Source organism: Chrysemys picta, chromosome 4, assembly GCF_011386835.1.
Source record: "Chrysemys picta bellii isolate R12L10 chromosome 4, ASM1138683v2, whole genome shotgun sequence".
NCBI classification, from domain to species: Eukaryota; Metazoa; Chordata; order Testudines; family Emydidae; genus Chrysemys; species Chrysemys picta.
In genome coordinates, this window is record NC_088794.1 from 88491597 (window position 1) to 88506815 (window position 15219).

Consider the following 15219-nt stretch of genomic DNA (forward strand, 5'->3'; position numbering starts at 1 on the left):
GTCCTGTGAAGGTTCTGCAGTCTATTCCAATGCAATTCAAATCACAATAGTAATTTTTGTGTCATGTAACACAGACGTATGTCCAATTAAACATTTTCCCCAAACTGTCATCAAGACAGCTAATAACTATCTTGTACTGTCTAACAATTTTAAAACACTGTACAGATTGTATGCAGACTGTTACCATAATAATAATCCTCAACACAAATATGCACATTTTGAGATAATTATTTAATAATGTAAGGTGCATATTGGGTGTAATGTGCCAAATAGCCCAAATTGTTCTGATTTAGAATCCCACCTCCAACAACACTGTGTAGTTGGGATGGGGTTTATGAATTCTTTGTGAAGCATCAGGACACTGGGCTTGCTAGAACTTGTTATACAGGATCCAACCATTTATCTATCTTCCTTTATTATTTCAGACCTCTCTTTCTTAGAAGTTTTCAGTTAACTACCTGGGCTAAGCTCTCTGCTGGTGTAACACCATTGACTGAAGTGGAGCTGTGTCAGCAGAGAATTTGGCCCCACAGCCTTAAAAGTGATGGCTGGGATTTTCAAAAGAGCCTATGGGAAGGAGGTAGGCACTCAACTCCCCTAGGCTCATTAGTGCATATGGAACTCTCTGATGTCCCAAGGCCTCTTCCCATTTGCCAGGCATCCTTGGGGAACTCGTGGACAATTAAACGGCAAGAATCATTCCATTAGTCTAACTTGTTTCCTTGGGGATTTTTTTCAGCTGACACAGCAGTATAATATATGCACATCAAATTCTGTTACACAAATTCAAATTAGACACAAATGTTTAACAGTGAGAGTGATTAACCATTTGAACAAACTACTAAGGGAGGTGATAGATTCTCTCTCTTGATGTCTTAAAATCAAGACTGGGTGCCTTTCTGGAAGACATGCTTTAGACAAGTAAGTCATTGGGTTCAGTACAGGGATAAGTGTGTGAAATGTAATGGCCTATGATAGACAAGAGTTCAGACTAGATGATTTAGTGGTCCCTTCTAGCCTTAAGCTCTATGAATATATTAAAACCTGCTGTACACAGCCTTCTCCAATATCTGCAAAGGTGTATATCATCAGGGAGAAACAGCAGATGATCATCAGCAATAGGGAATATTGACTTTGGAAGGAGTTGTACATAACATGCCACTATGATCAGAAAAAAATTTAAACACAAAAGAATTTGACCCTTTTGAGATTATGGTGGAGAGATTTTGACCCTCTAAGGAGTTTTACCAGGGTATCACCACCCTCAGTGCCACCAGGGTTGTTATAATTCTTTATGGGGGATTAACAAAGTGACCATCTCTCCACAGTGATGTTATTGAATATAATATAAATAATTATATTTATCTAGCAGGAGAATCCCATCGTGCTTTGCCAATGGGATATATAGGAAGCACTTTACCACCTAGTGAGATGCAGCCATTTCTAAGGTGGAACAAAACAAGAAACTACACAACAGTTTAGCTCAGAAGCAAAGAATACCACCCCATATTCAACTGAAATTACAGGAGGAATGTCAGGCAGGCAGAATGTAGCTATCCACACTGGAATTTAGCCATGATTTTTAATGCTGCTACTCTAGTGTCATAGGCTCTAAATGGATACCAGTATAGAGAAGGAATACGTTATTGTATTCCCCTGCTCAATGAAACAATAATAGGTCCTGTCTCCCTTTGCTTATACCATATTTCCACTGGTGTAACTTCACTGGCTTCAATGGAATCACTCTTGATTTACACAAGTGTAAAGTGAGAGGAGTGTAAACTCAAACCTTGCCCCTGTTAGGTCTTTGTTCACAGCACACAACTACTGCATGGAACGGCATAAATTGTGCTCTAGACAGGAAAGGCTCTGGACTGGTCTAGCAGGGGATGCTGTAGGTCAGGATTAACCAGAACTGGCAGAGCTGTGCCAAAGCCTAGTAATGGAATAGGAGAGAGTGGTGCAGGTTAGGATAATGGTATATTGGCAGAGCTGGGTGGGGTCCCTAGTCTGGAACAAAAATGAGTACGGGCAAAGTTCTGTGTGAATGCCATACTGCTTACCCAGTCTAGGCTAAAGTAATATTTCTCTGTATTAGGGTTTTTTAAAATAATGCTTCTTTAAAAAAAATTGAAGTAACCACTCAGCTAACCACCCTAGTCTGCGTAGCTTCCAGTGAGATGCCACACTTAGAGGATCTCAACCAGATAGCAGGGTTTTCTCATGCGGGTGGTACCTGCATCTTTCCATGTCAAACTAATGGACCTTTTGGTTGGTTCTTATAAGATCACCGAATAAGCTAAAACAGTCTACTGAAATGATCATACTTGTCTTGTGCATTTCCATCCAATCCCAGGAACCTGCTTGGTGCAAAGGGCTTTCTGATTATAATTTCAAGAACAGCGGTAATTATTATATATTGGTATAGCACCAGTAGTGTGTGGGGTATCATGAACGTACATCAAACTTGGATAGACCATTTAAAACTGAGTTTTAAAACTCACAAAGATTAGAGGAAGAAACCAACACAGGAAAGCCTAATTCATGGGATGTCCCAGGCAAGCTCCCAATAAGAGAGCAGATATTGCCCTACACTTCCATTGGTTGATCTTTTCTGACTGCAGCTCCCCTGTACTGACTGATACCCTTGCCCCCCTACAATCACCTCTCCCTTTGGCTAGGTGGTGAAGTGCACAGAATCTGGCATTCATTTTGTGTGTTAATAGGGAGTAGTGGAAAGTGATGCAGTTGGTACACTACCCCCCCTCAGAGTCACCAAGCACATCACTTCTTTGATGTCTCTGAGCATTACCAGCCCCTGCAGAGCTGGAGGCTCCTACTCTTTCCCTGATATGGCACTGGGATGAATGGCTGCTTTTGCAGGTCAGAAGAAGGACTTTGACCTTTAAATTAGATTGTGAGCTCCTTGAGGGCAGGGACCCTGTCTTATGTTTATACAGCACTCAGTGCACCACTAATACTTGACAATTGAATAATACGCTGGCTTTGAGCATAACTTTGTAAACCAGATTTGCCTATCTGCTTACAGGTGTATCCAACCTCTACTGAACAGAATAGGTTGGTGATGAGAGGCTATCCATTCTGAAACTGCTGGAGTGGATTCTGCTTTCTGTTCCCCCAGAAGGAGGACATACGAGTGACCCTGACTAGCACTGAGAGTAAGAGAAGATGTTAGGTCTAATATGACACAAAATATGAGCTTTGTAAAGCCCAACTTTTACTAAACAGTGCCCAGGGAGTAGATGTCTCATGGTTTCCAGCAGTAGGGATTTAACTCCCAGCTCAGACCTCCCCCAGGCGTAAGGGGGAAGAAGCAGGGCTGAGGACTGAAGGTGGAGTCAGATTTTCAGATAGAAGAAAGGACACATTATAAGACCAGGCAGATGGAGAAACTGCTTTGGGGAAGGCATGGCTGGTTTCCCATTGGTTGTTAGCTCCTGTAAGAATTTGTTTTAAGTTTTCTTCCTGCAAAGACTGGACTTTATAAAGATTTAGGATTTGAGGAAGATATGGGGGGAGGGGGGAAATATATCTCTCCGTGTGGGTGAGGGGGGCAATTGCACTTTTGATTGCTAAACCACCTGACACTTCCACTAGCTCCTAAACCCCATATGGAGGTTTCTAGGCCATCACAAGTAAGTGAAATGGAAATGTAAGCGCCTCGCTCCTCCATCAACTTCATAGAATATCAGGGTTGGAAGAGACCTCAGGAGGTCGTCTAGTCCAATCCCCTGCTTAAAGCAGGACTAACACCAACTAAATCATCCCAGCCAAGGCTTTGTCAAGCCGGGCCTTAAAAACCTCTAAGGATGGAGATTCTACCACCTCCCTAGGTAACCCATTCCAGTGTTTCACCACCCTCCTGTAAGCCTTGCAGCATTGTGTCCGCACAGGACAGCTGGAAAGTGAAACTGATTGTAAACCAAAGAAACGATCTGGCCTCTCCCTCTTTCTTGAGGGAGCTGGGAGAGGGGTGAACAAACAGCACTGCGGGGACACAGAGCTCTTTAGGGCGCTGCTAGTTTAGCTAATCCCAGGTGTTGCTAGTGCCAGAGGTGAAGCGATTGAAGTGCACGGTGCTTTGAACCCGCCTGTGTCTCCCGTCCCCCGCCCGTGATTCCTGCTGCTCCTCACTCTGGAGCTCTGCAGCTGGAACCCAAACATGCAGCCTCCGGGGGCAACCTGAGAAGCCCGCTGTCCCCTCCCGCACGGGAGGAGCCGTAGTGAAGGGGAGGGGGCACACCCCTCGCTCCCTGTCATTGGCTCTTGCCCAGCAGCAGCTCCGCTGTTATGGGTGCCTCACTCAGTCAGTCCTGCCTGGCCCCGCCCAGGCAAGTTCTTTATAACGGGGATCCCAATGGCTAGGGCTCAGGCATTTAACCTGGTACCGCTGAAGGGGGCAAAGCTAGGCGGCGCAAGTGCCCCGGCTAGGGCAAGAAACTGCCTCTGGCTTGTCAGGGCGGCTGTTGTCCCGCAGGCTAAGGGCAGGGCTCCAGCAGCAAGTTGCACTCCGGCCAGTAGAGAAGGGAAGGAAGGGGGGTTGTCTCGTGCCTGTAGCCCCCAGCCCCCAAGTGACGATGCTCTCCAGACCCTGGTGCAGCGTGGTGACTCCCCAGCTGCTCCTGGTGCTGCTGCTGCCGCCGCATCTTCCTCAGGTTCAGAGCCACAGGGCCACTGGGCCGCGGGTAAGTGCGAGCTTCTGACTTTTCCCCGGGATCTCTCTCGCGCCCCTTCCCCCAGCGCGCGCGCTCGGTCGCTCAGCACAAGGGAGTCATTATGTCAGGTCACAGCCAGGTTCTCAGCCAGGTGCGCCTCTCATTCCCGCTTGGAAAATCCCCCCCCTGCCCCGCACTGACCCTGTCATACTTGTCAGGTACACTACGGGCTTTTGTGTGCTCGGGTGCCTGCCTGGGAACTTCAGCTGCGGTCCTGCATCGCGCCTTGTTTCTGGGATGCACCGCGGATCCGCCGCCGCTGCTCCCCCCCCCCCCCGCGTTAAGACGTGCCCCGTGAGCTGTAGTCTGCCTCGCACCCCAGAGTGGTTCCCCACTCTGCTCAAACGGGCGCTGGAGCGTCTCTCGGGGGTTTGCTCTGACGGAGCCCGGGGGCTTCTAGCACTGGCCCTGCTGGGCTTGACCTATCGCTACCTCTTGAGTTCTGCTACACAAGCGGAGAGAGACGCCTGCTGTGTGGTCAGTGATAACTGTTCGGAAGATCCTAAAATCAAGAGCCCAGGTACAAGCTGAGTACCCAAAACACTGGGGCATGCATTTGTCAGGGCTCAGTGCAAAAGAGAGGAGCAAGTTAATATGCTGTATCTTTATATTGCCAGTCTTAAGTTACGTTTAATAGGACCCCTTGGCTCCCAGAATATAGTTTAGGACTCGTATTATGTTTCCAAGTAGGGATTAAATGAATCCCTGCAATAAAGCTAGATGCCTTCAGCCCAAATTTCTCCCTCTAGGAGTCTAGTTTTGCCTTTTAATCTATGGTTGGCTCTTATTAGGATTGATAATTTCATTTACAAAAGTATTAAATTCTTCTGGGGAAGAACACCTCTCTTCTAAGTATGGTCCTCCAGCTGACGTGTTACCACTGCAGCCCCTAGAGTTGGGTAATGACTCTGAATTCTAAGGCCCTAAAACAGTAGTTGTTCTCAAGTCAATGCTGCAATAAAAACACAATTCTGGGTAAGTGGAAAAACCTTAACCTGTATGTAAACATGTTGGGTGCACTGTCCACATGCACTTTTTGCTGATTGGTCTGAAATGTATTCAATTTAATACTTAATCTAACTACCATCCTAAATAGGGGTAAGATCTAGAAACCTTTATGTAGGAATCTCTACTCTGAGTATAGCAATAAGACTTCATTTTTTTAAATGAAGTGTTGTACTAAACCAGATTACTATCTGAATAATATACACCCACTTAAGAAAAAAACCTCTCAATACTGTGGAAAAACTGTAGCTGCCACATTAAGAAAAGTGTGTCCTTGTGTTCAGCTGCACCTTGTAGCCCTTTTATGACCAGATGTGTAACAGCAGCAGTTAGAATGTGGCAGATTGGATCCAGTGCATATCATAAATCCTTGGAGACAGGAATTTTGAAGGTTGGAGGAAACACAAGGTTTTGAGATATGCATAAGTGTTCTTCTAAATGAAGTTGTATTGTTTGATAGTAAATCACTTGCTTTCAAAATCCCAAAGGTCTGGGCAGTTAATTTATTTTTCTTTGAAAGAAGCATTGGGCTGTTGAAAAGAATCTATCTAGGTACTTATGTGGCCCCTCATCAGTGAAGTAGCTGAGAGCCTTAATTAGGAACAGTTGAGATGAAGAATAAAACAAACAAATCCTGATGCCAGCCTGCATAATTGCACAACAAGCCTGTCTGTCAAACAGATTCCTGGTAGACTTTTTTATATACTGTATTTTACAAGCCAGTTTAACTGCTCCCTAGACTGTATCTTTTTTTGAAATACAAGTTACTTCAAGAGAATCTAAAACCCAAACACAAACAGCTGTTGAGTCTGTGTTCTCACTCCATGAATTCAATGAACTAACTTTTTTTTTCCCTCCAAAGAATGTTCCACAGTCAGTGGGAAAAGTCAGCTAATCTGACATCATAGCTTTTTGTTTATTGGAGAGACCTGTGCCTTTAAAAGTTTAGCTTATGGGCTCTTCAATATAAAAGGTGACTTTTGTGTATTTAACTAGTAAATCCTCTCCACCCTCTTCAAGTGACTTGTTGAAAAGAGTTTGTAGTGGTGTGCTCTCCTCCCCACAGCTTGTTCCACTAGCATGTTGAAATTCAGATCCTATCTATTACACTCACCTGATGATTAGGCACTCCCAATAAAGCTGTCACTGGTCTAAAGGTGCCATGTTTTAGATTCCCATCTACATTACAAAAGTTCTTTGAATTATTCATTGTGTTTTTTATGATGGCCACTAAGCTACACCACTCACTGTTTCTCTGATCCTGAGACTAGATCTGTGATAAGAGTGAAGAGAAACATCTGGCTTGTTAAACCATATCCCCTTCAGAACCCCTATCTCTTTGGAAGTGGGCAGGATTGCAATTTTAGGGTTTGATTCTGCAGACACTTGGTTTTGGGTGCAATGCTTATCACAATGAAATCAGGCTACGTTAGGGTACTCAGCACTATATCTTGTAGTGTTTGTAGGCTTTAATATTTAAAACTTCACTACTGACTTACTCAATTTGCAGTATTGTTGTAGTTGTGTTGGTCCTAGGATAAGAGAGATGCAAAGTAGGTGATGTAATAACTTTTATTGGGCCAACTTCTGTTGGTGGAAGGCTCAAGCTTATACAGAGCTCTTCTTCTGTAAGGGGGGAGGGATAGCTCAGTGGTTTGAGTGTTGGCCTGCTAAACCCAGGGTTGTGAGCTCAATCCTTGAGGGGGCCACTTGGGAATCTGGGGCAAAATCAGTACTTGGTCCTGCTAGTGAAGGCAGGGGGCTGGACTCGATGACCTTTCAAGGTCCCTTCCAGTTCTAGGAGATAGGATATCTCCATTTTTTTTCAAGTCTGGGGAAGGAAGCAGAGTGTCTGAGATAAATAAAAGTTGGGACAGATAGTTAAGTAGAAGGGGTGACACATGTTGGAGGTGGTCATTTGTATTGCCTCTTCTATTTTAATAAACTGTTTCAACTTTTATTTAGCTGAGATACTCTCTGCTTCATAGGTGCTGGAACTGGAGGTGCCACCACACCCCCTGGCTTGAATACAGGATTTCTGCCTTCAGCACCCCCATTATAAAAATTGTTCCAGCACCACTGCTCTGCTTCCTTCCCCCTTCTGTGTGAGTTCAGAAGCTTGTACCTTCCACCAACAGAAGTTGGTCCAGTAAAAGATATTCCCTCACCTACCTTGTCAAACTTAGTCTAGTCATTTTCAAATGACTAGAGTAGTTCCAAGTATTACTCCTGTGCCTGAGTCCTCCATACAACATATGATTCCCCCCCCCCCCATTGCTGAGTGAAAGACTTGGTAAATGGTGTGAATATATAAGGGTAAGAAGGGTACCCTTAAGTATTGTTGAATAGACAAAGTAAAACTAAAAATAGAGTAATCTTGATGTTTCTTGTAACAATAGCTCAAATATTTTTCAAAAGTATTTTTTTGTACAAATTGACTGCCACTAAAAGTCACAGTATGCTGTGGGTGGCTGCTTGTACCTACTGGACTTTTGATATATGGGTCTGTTGCTTCACTATGGCTTGATGTGGCCCTCAAAAGGGGCTTACCAATACTCATACCTGCTACCTTTGTCTCCTGGTATAATAAAATTATGGCAGCAGCTTGAATCTATTTGAGGCTATTCTAGGTTTCCCAGTGACTTGCTGTGCAGAAAACCTCATTTAGTATGTACAATCTGACCAGCTTTCAGACTCCTAATTAAACATACTCACTGAGATGGTCTATAGGAACCTTTAGTACCTAGGGTTCCCTAGAAATAACTTGGAATTCCTGATCTAATATTTCATAACATGGCCAATGTCTTAACAGAGACTTCTCTTGAACCACTTCTGCTCTCTTTTGTGATCACATTACCACCCTCTTCCTGTGCAGTCTAACATCCCTATGCAACTGCAGCAATTGATCATATGGAAAAGTAATAAGAATGTCTTTTAGCTGCCTTTAGAATGTTGTCTCATTAAAAAGTGAATTGGTGTCTTTTCCCCGCCTCTCCCCCCCCCCCCACCTCTTGGCTCTGGCTCTTCCATTCCATGTCATTCTGGCACCAGTTCTGCTCACCCTGTCAGCAATTGGTCTTCAGAGCACCAGTAGTCCACAGACCAGGTTCAGAGTCTGTACCTCAAGCCTGAGAAGAACACTTGGCTGGCTCTCGAAAAATTGCAGACTGTTATGTGCCATTTAGCAGCATTTGTTCATCCAATAGCAGACCAGATGGGTTGTGCCCCCAAGCCCTGCTTTTCTCACTTGGTGCTGGAGAGGAGTAGTGGCAGGAACCTCCATTTCCCCCCCCCCCCCCCAGCACAAGACAAGCTAGCATGGTCTTCTGCAGATCCATTTCCTCCTCTTTGAGACCAATACCTAAGTGAGGAGCACTAGGACAGCCTCAAATTCTGTATGTCACAACAGAGGGTAGTGGCACTATTGTGGTGCCCTAGGGCTGTGAAAGCAGTTGGTTTATGTAAGAGGGATAAAATGTGGGTTGCAGTGCTCCAGAAATCCTCATAAGCAAGAAGAGACTATATGAGATAGTGGCCCAGTCTTGAAAAGTCCTCCTCCCCTTCCCTGAAAAGCATAGGATTGATGAGACTTTGGGAGCTGAACCCCCAACATCCCTGTAGAACTGGTCATGAGCTTGGGACAGGTTGTGAGGATCTTTCCCTCCCCTGTAGAGCAAATAAAAACAACCATCATAGAATCCTTTCCTAAAAGGTTTATATGCTTCCTAGGGTGGGGAGCAGAACATAGCCAGGTTTACAAGGGTCCTCCTGACCCCTAGTTACCTGGACAATGATTCTGAAAGAGGGTGCATGATGGTAATACCTACCTGGAGACAACACAACAGCTGGGGGAGGTGCTACTAGTAAAGTCATGGAACAGAACAATGGGTGTCAAAGCCATAAACCAGTGTAATATATATGGATCAGAGAAATCAGTCATGAGATTGCACTCACCATGGTGGTGGCTTACTATGTGGACTAATGGTAACTCTTTCCCTACAGTTGTCCACAAGTAAGGACCCCAAATCACAACCTCAGATAATGAGGAACTGAAATGACTACAGCAATCCCCACCCCCTAAATAAGGGGCATGGACCACACCTGAAGGAATTTGAAATAAAACCTGTATGAGGAAGCCTGTATTGTAGTAATGTCCGTGAATTCTGTAACCTCCTGCAAGGGAGATGGCCCTACTTGTTCCAAAAAGCAGATGCCCTCTGTGTTCTCTCCATTGCACCACTATAAAAGAGTGCAGTCTGTGTGAGCCTGAAGCTCTGCTTAATATCTTACACAGAGAAGATCTGGGTCTGCACTGCATAATTCAGATCTGGATTAAAACTGCCTTGATGTTTGGGCTCATCCATGAGCTTTCCTTTCAGTCTTATTAAATTTAATTCTCTTAGCTTTCATTGATAGAAAATGACTGACTAAAAAGTTGTAATGGCGCAGGGCTTACGTATTTTGGAGAGACTACAGTAGTGGAAAATTGTAAGTACATAACAAAAGGGAACACTCTGGGTCAGAGTCCTCCGAGCATAGTACTACCTCTAGCACAGTAGAATTGCTATGGTATTATGCATCTCGTCTCAAATGTTTAAATTATGACTGGATCAGATCTTCATTTAAGTGAATCTAGTTCTACCTAGAACAGTTCCAGCTCTTTTCTTTTTGCCCTTTGGGTATGTGTGTCTATTTTATGTTGGAGAGAGGAGGGGGGGGAATCTTAGCAGGTTGACTGCTCTGGGGCCCCTGTACTATTTGGATTATGTAGAGGTTAATGTTAAACAGCCAGTAGGTGTTTTTGTTATGCACCCAAGAGGCTCAATGTGCTGATCTGACTTGCATTGTTGGTTATACACTTGTGTGGTAGGATAAGAGTTGACTTTACTTCTGAGATCTGTTTAGCGTGGCACCCAAGGACTAACACTTTGCTAGTATTGTACAATATTTGGTTAGCTTTCCTCATTCTGTGTGACTTGAAAAAAATCCATTATACAAATGTTTGTTTGATTAGCCAACTACTGTGGCTTTTTCAGGAACTTTACTACTGGTCTGCATTTTAGGACCTCCCTTATAACCCTGTCATTTCAGGGAATAGAGGGGTTTTGGCTGAGTTTCTACTTTTAAATAGCTGTCTCTTGCAAAGGATGAATTTAGCGTTTTGCTTCCATGAAGGCTGGTAACATAGAAAAATGGGTAGGTAAAACACGTGAAGACCCTCAGCTAACTGTACTGACACTGTACTGGGGATACAATCCCTTACTCTATTCATGACCCCATGTATTATGTAACATGGTTTTTTTAACCTTTTTCATTTGCAGACCCCAGTTAAAAATTTTTGAATGGCGGAGCAGACCCCTTTGAAAAAAATCTTCCATAGTCTGCAGCCCTCCAGGGGTCTGCCAAACCACAGGTTGAAAACCACTGTGCTATGGAAGTCATCCCTTGCTCCAGCTGTTATTTAAACAAAGTGTTTTAGCACGTGTGGTTGTGAAGATAACAAAGTGAATCTAGTGTAAAACTGATGCTGTGACTTCCTGAATTTATAGGCAGTCTGAATCAGGGCCGGCTCCAGGCACCAGCTTAACAAGTAGGTGCTTGGGGCGGCCAGGGGAGAGGGGCGGCACCTGTGGCAATTCGGGGGCAGCAGGTCCCTCGGCCCTGGTCTGAATCAATTGCTGAGAGGGCTGCAAACTCCCCATTTAAATTAATGGGAATAGTAGCTCTTGCCCCTGCACAAACCTAGCATATTAGTTTTTATTTGGACTATACATTTACAATAAAAACTAAGGCTACGGAATTCTGCATCACTTACAGCTTGCTGCCCTTTATCTTGCATCCCTCAATCTGGGGATTTTGGCAAGTGGCGTGGCAGAGGCTTCCATCACTATTGGCAATGGTGTCACTTCAGAACTAGGTTTAAAAATTACTCTGTGCTATTGGGCAATGTGAGGCTACAGACATGATCCAAACCTTCTGCTATAGATGGGGAAATCAGGGAAAGCTAATGAGTGCATTGTGTGGTCATGTCTCCACCTAGTGGCTGGCTCACATAGCAAAAATGCCCCACTACTGCCAACGAAGTCTCCTTAGCTCAGTCATAGAAGTTCTGTGGATTGGTCTGTTTGCTTGTTTTATTTACTTTTTGGATGGAAAGGTCCTGGTTCTATCCCTGATGCTACATGTGCTGTCTAGCTGAACACCAGTGCTTGTCTCTGGGGCACATGGAATATCACCAGGACTATGACTTGTGAGCCTCTCAGGCCAGACTGAAACCCAAAGTTGCTACTGCTTAAAATATAAAGGAGGCAGAAGTAGCTTATGCTGCTTGGTGGAGGCAGTGAAGGCGACAACGTGCTCATGGATTGCTGTGCTCGCAGTCAGCATTCTCTAGAACTAAGCAGTGTGACAACTGTATCTGCTTTGGCTGTGATGTACTATTGCAGGCTTCCTAGGTCTGTAGTATGTGGCACTCATTAACAAAAAATGTCAGCTCATACCCATCAGATGAACTGTGCGTTGGAACCCAGCTAGTAACAGCCATGTTCAAACACTGCTGTGCTGCAGTTGCAAGGTTCTGTTTCCCTTTTGGTCAGGGCCTATCTATTTAGTAGAAAGTCACGTTGTATTGAAACTGGTAGTGAGATGCGTGCAGGTGTGTAAAGGTCTTTCATTAAGAGACTTGCAGATCTTTGCATGCAAGGTGAAGGAGTCTGTTGGCTTCTTCCATGTAAAAATACATTGATGTGTTTAAGCTAGGGAACAAAATGGAGGTGGGAAGAACTTAGGGCACTTGTTCATGACTCTGTCTAGGCCATTTCAGAGTGGAGACTTGTCTCTCTCAAAAGCAATTGATTTGAGCTACTTGGCAACTGCACTGTTACAGTATGCAACATTCTTAATTGCTTAGTAAGATCAACAAACTTCAGCCTAATGTTGAGGTTTGCAGTGCCTGAGAGGGTATTGATTTGGGTGCATATTTGACTGGATTGTAAGCTGTTCAGGGCAGGTACCTTGTGTCTCCCCTCTTGTATGCTGCTGACCACAGCATCATTCTGACCCTGATTGAGAGCCTGGCATGTGGCTGCAATAAAATAATAGCCAGTAGTACCTTCTTGACTTTATGCACTCATGTAACATCCTCTTCTCTCAAAGACTTTGTCATCCTTTCCCTGACTTCCCCCCCGCCCCTTTTGGTTTAGGGAAAGTTGCTCTCTTTAAACAAGTTGGTAGCGTCCTTTTAAAGGTTTATGGCTGGCATGAGATCAGAACAGTCCAATACTCCTTATCTGCCTCCCCTGCATTTTCATATTACCTGTGGACTATTCATGTAGGAGGACAATTCCCTCTAAGTTTTTGACACACAAGTTTGCTTTATCCCTTGCAGTCCTTCAGTTTTGCTTCCCAGCGTTGTGTTCTAGATGGCTTCACTCTGTCCTAGCTGGTGCCATTAGGGCAGTACTATGAATAGCACAGGTATTATGCTGATGCGGCAAAGGATGTAGGACAGTGGTGACCTCCAAAAGGGGATGGAGCCCTAGCAGACTAGTGGCACCAAAATATAGCTCAGTTCAGGGTTTCCCAACTAGCTGACTGGACATGCTTAGTGGACAGTGTTTCCCCCCAGCCTAGGGGAGAGGGGCCACTAGAGAAGCTTTGTGGTGTGTGATCCTGTACCTTGCTCCTATGGCAAGTCTGCTTTGGGAGATGCTCTTGTGTATAGGGTTCAAGCTACTTTTCTATACTTTGAAGACTAGAACCAACATCCTGAATTGGATTGAGAAAGGAATGAGGAGCCCATGGAGCGTTCAGAGCATTGGTGGGATGTGCTCTTGACATGGTATGTTGCTTAAGATGAGGACTGCTGCATATTATAGACACTGGAGCTTTCATGAGGTGATCTCCTTCAGCCTAAGGTATTGACTTGCAGTAGTCTCATCTAGAAGTGGCAATCATGTGGATACTACATGCTAAGTCTGCATGTAGATTAGAAGAATAGGTGAAGTCTCTTAGCAAGCTAATGGTGAAAGAAGGAATTTCTTGCTATCTGAATAACTTAAGGCAATGATGAGATTTCTCATTGTCTTGCATCAGCCCTCTGAGTAGCCCTCTAGGTGGTGAGGATGTGGCCAATGTCACAACTAACAGTGATGGTTTTCTTCCTATCGGCATCTTTTCTATGTTTCCTGGAAGGACCTTGAACTAGTTATCTCTCATCCAGATGGCGTGGTGAGGACTGCTAAAAAGGCAGCATACAATAGCATGGCACTAGCATGTTGCAGGTATTGATGCCTGTGGTGACTGAATTGCTCCAGGAGGGCCAGGGGCGGCTCTATGTATTTTGCCGCCCCACTCATGGCAGTCAGGCGGCTTTCGGCGACATGCCTTAGGGAAGTCCACCGGTCCCACACCTTCGGCGTACCCACGGCCAAATTGCCACTGAAGCTGCAGGACCGGTTGACCTCCTGCAGGCATGCTGCTGAAGGCAGTTTGACTGCTGCCCTCACGGCAGGCTGCCCCCCCCCCAGCTTGCTGCCCCAGGCACGTGCTTGGTGCGCTGGTGCCTGGAGCCGCCCCTGAGAAGGGCTCATGTGTGGGTTTAAAGGAGAGAAGACAAGTAATTTTGGTTTCTGACACCTCTCTCCTGCTAATCACCTCAGTGTCACCCAGGTTAAACTTGAGGTGGCTGCTTTTCATCCTAGATCCAGTTTCTACTGACACTGAGGTGGTAGCGTATCCTCTTCTAGAGGAGCAAGCAATGTAACTGGTGAGGGTGGCGTATTAATGTCATCTGAGCCCATAGGCCAAAAGTCTAAAGAGTGACTAGTGATCTTATGTGCTTCAATTGTTGAATACCCTACTTGTTTCCTTAAAGGGGCCTGACTTTTCAAAGAGCTGCACACTAGAGTAAGATGGAGAAAGGTAATTCCATTTCACAGAGGATAGAGGTATTTCAACATTTTGTCTTTGTTTTGATTTGCAGACGCTTGGCGCTGTGCACTCCCAGCAGCTGCCTCTAGTACATCACTGCTGGCATCAAAACAAACACAATGGGATGAAACTACTGTGGGGTTTTCATACTCCCCAGGGATTTTTCTCACAAAATAGGGCTGGGAAAAATTGAGTAGGCAAATGCTACATGGCTTGTAAAGCAGGATTTGGTTCTGATCAAAACTTAAAAAAACAAAACAAACAAAAAAACCTTTTGCTGTGGAGTGAATGACATTCTCAAATGGGAAGTCTGATGTGAGCTGGAAAATGTGTGTGGTTTAGGAAGCGATTCTTTATTCAACTGGGGATACTGTTGTATTCCATTTCTGTGGGGGGTGTGTGTGTGTGTGGGGGGGGGGACAGATACTTTGCCTACCTTGAAGTAGTTTGCCATATTTTTCTATTTACAGTGACCATTTCTCTAGCAAAATGTAATATGTTCTTAGTTGTTCCACAATACTTATCCCAATACAAGCAGAAACGGCCT

General features: G+C 44.7%; 1 protein-coding gene across 6 annotated transcripts in view; it reads left to right on the forward strand.

The window, feature by feature from the left end:
- Window positions 1-4363: 4363 nt before the first annotated feature.
- The window catches only part of SMOC1 (SPARC related modular calcium binding 1), a 206074-nt gene continuing 195218 nt past the window's right edge, over window positions 4364-15219 (forward strand). For 2 of the 6 annotated variants that reach the window (XM_065592950.1, XM_065592959.1), the window contains exon 1: window positions 4365-4706. The gene's annotated coding sequence lies outside the window, so the exon portion shown is untranslated. Of the gene's footprint in view, window positions 4707-5023; window positions 5257-15219 lie in introns of those variants that run through there. The other 4 variants (XM_065592956.1, XM_065592957.1, XM_065592953.1 and 1 more) reach the window with 3 other exon arrangements.